The following is a 3,042-nucleotide window of genomic DNA, read 5'->3' on the forward strand; positions in this document are numbered from 1 at the left end:
AGTGTTAATTATGTCACACCATCAGGGAAGGATTACAACTGTCGCAATCTGCTTGTGCAATGATTATGAAAGGCAGATAAATAATTTTGCAATTTTGGGTCCCCAGTAGCCCTGACAGTTATAAAGCTGCTGCTCAGAATATCCATCCTCAAAATTTAGTTTGGAGACGAGGTTCGCAGCAGACTGCTTTATAAAAAGATCACTTCACACGGAAGATGCATCTACCAATTCAATGGGTCCGGAATGTGTACTATGTGATTCTTGCGATAGTTGGTGTCCCTGATAAGTGCTACAACAAATGAAGCTGTGCAAACGTGCATGTAGAATGGTTTCTGATATTTAACGCTGAATATTAAAGATATATAGGATAAAATGTTCACCGTCATATACAGACACATTTAATGATATAATGAAGTTTCTGCTGTTTATTGACTTATCTCAGTTCTGCTTTCTACACTGTTACTTTCTCGCAAGAATCTGTATTTTCATTGATTTCATGGATCATTTTGTTCTTTGGAAACAGAACCTAAAGCAGCAAATGCTTTGAGAAAAAAACATTTCCTTGCATTATTGGTTAATGTCGAGCCTTTTTCCACCATTGGCAACTGTGGGCATTCATTGCATTGTCTATCTGCTTCTCCAAATTTTTACTGAATTTGGCTGACTCTATATTTGTAAAACCTAACAAGAGCGATTATGAATGTTTGGAAGGACTTGTCGCTATACATTTGTGTACATTTGAAATCTACTTAAGTACAGTCATTTCCAAAAGTTCTTTCAGATAAGTACGAATCCACTTTCTCAGTCACAGTTCTGAAAACCAATAGAGCAAAATGATGTTTTCAAAAATACTCTGCATCATAATTGTGAAAAATACCCTGCAGGCTATCGATATTTATTTCCTGCTATATATTTGATAGACCACAATGAGGCCATTTGGCAAATCTGGGCAATTACTGTCTTCTTGCTGTGGGAGAGCCACATTCCAGTTCCATTTCCATTTCGTTGTCAGCCTGACGTTTCATTTCTGGTTCTCTAATACGAATGCATAATTTCCTCCTCAGTGCTTCTCATTTGAACTTCTCCACGTGATTCTCTACCACGTTCTCATCATTCTAGAAATAAATATGTATTTTTTAAAGCTGGATTTATTTTTGACTGAACTATTTTGACGAATTTCAGGATAGGGCAACATCATACTGGGAATAACTTCTCGATCATTGCTCTAGTTATTCTTTGATTACTTTCTTACCCAAGACTGGTTCACTTCTTGGCCTTTGTCCATATACAATAAAGTCGCAATACATCCCTACGTATCATGATCCTCAGTTATTGTATGATTCTTCATTACATAAAGGCGACAACCCGTTATGCAACTGCATCCACGATAGCAGTCATGCAAATATTGCGTATTTTATCCTAAGTGTGCAGAATATACGGTTCTATCTCAGTGGACACCGATATCTTCCTCTTTTAATCTTTCAATCGAAATAAACGTCAGTGATTTCTTCACTTGCATTATTGCTTTGAGTTTCTTTCCTCTTTATAAGTTCATTTAAATGCAGATCCCTGTGTTTCAAACTCAGAGAGTGGTCCACAGCAGATTACTGTTGAAGATAGGCTCAGAACCGTGACCTGACATTTTCCACTCCTCACAAACTGTACCGAAGTTTTTCTGGACTGCTGGATATTCTATGATTCTTCGCTAACATGTTTAGACATCAAAGTGGCGCATTTTCAGCTATTTCTTTCACTACAGTAAACTTCTACGGTATTACTGAACACAGGCAAACTGGCGATAAGATCAGCTGATTATTCAAGTTATTAGCATATGCGTTCCCAAATCACATACACTGAGGCAAATGTCCTGACTGTTTGTGCTCAGAAAGTGTGAAGGTATGCCTGTGATTGCTAATCTCTTCTTCCATCTGTTCCTCTTGCAGTTAATTTAACAGCATTGGTTATTTTATCCAGGGGAAAGTGCGGGCTCTCCAAGTGTACGACTTACTACCTGGTGGCTATGGCAGCAGCAGATCTTCTGACGATTATTACTGAAGTGGTTCTTCGTCGAATAAATAATTATTTATTCCCTTTAAACTTCCTGAAACTCACATCTGTGTATCGCCCTCTTTATGTCTTGGTCAGATCATCTATAGACTGCTCTGTCTGGTTCACTGTTACTTTCACCTTTGACTGATTTGTTGCCATTTGCTGCCAAAAGCTGAAAAGTAAATATTGTAACAGGAAAACTGCGGCTGTTGTTCTTGGAACAACTGGGGTTTTCTTCTGTTTGAAAAACATCCCTACCTATTTAGATATAAAAATAGGTAGATAATTGACAATATGGAGTGGCGCTGTTCGAATAGGCAAAACTATTTTACTGACCCGGGATGGATTGGATTTAGAATGTTTGAAAAAGCTTTATCGCCATTGCTACCGTTTGCTTTGCTTATTTTGCTGAACGCTCTGACAGTCAAACACATATTAATGGGCAGTCGAGTTCGTAAATCACTGAAAGGTCAGGGTAAGGGAGAGAATCGCAGTGACCCTGAGATGGAGAGCAGACGGAAGTCGATGATTTTACTCTTCACCATATCAATCAGTTTCATTTTATTGTGGTTTGTTTATATCTTAGATTTTTTTGATATTGATGACCATATCGACGACCCTAATGATATATTTGACAACTTATCCTATATGCTGCGGAATTTAAGTTGCTGCACAAACACGTTTATTTATGAGACAACGCAAACCATGTTCAGACAACAGTTGAAGAGTGCATTGAAATATCCCGTCATATTCCTTGTTAAATGCATCAATAATCACAGGAAATGAGAGCCACACAAAGATAATTATATATAATGTTAACATAGATTATAAAAGAACCGAAGGGAGAAGCGTGGTTCTGTTCAAAATAATGAAAAAATGTAGGTGAATGTCAAAAAGTGTGAACCATAGGATATAATTTGTCCTCAGATAACCGCGAAGCCATTTTGCATCAAGTTAAGAAAAAAATGTTGAATGTCAAATCGCGAGAAAATT

General features: G+C 37.4%; 1 pseudogene; it reads left to right on the forward strand.

The window, feature by feature from the left end:
• The first annotated feature begins 215 nt into the window (after positions 1-215).
• On the forward strand, positions 216-2,835 carry LOC148142207 (uncharacterized; annotated as a pseudogene).
• Positions 2,836-3,042: the final 207 nt, after the last annotated feature.

The sequence above is a fragment of the Chiloscyllium plagiosum genome, unplaced genomic scaffold (genome assembly GCF_037043375.1).
Source record: "Chiloscyllium plagiosum isolate Xiang-an unplaced genomic scaffold, Cpla_swu_hap1 HiC_scaffold_30, whole genome shotgun sequence".
Classification (NCBI taxonomy): domain Eukaryota; kingdom Metazoa; phylum Chordata; class Chondrichthyes; order Orectolobiformes; family Hemiscylliidae; genus Chiloscyllium; species Chiloscyllium plagiosum.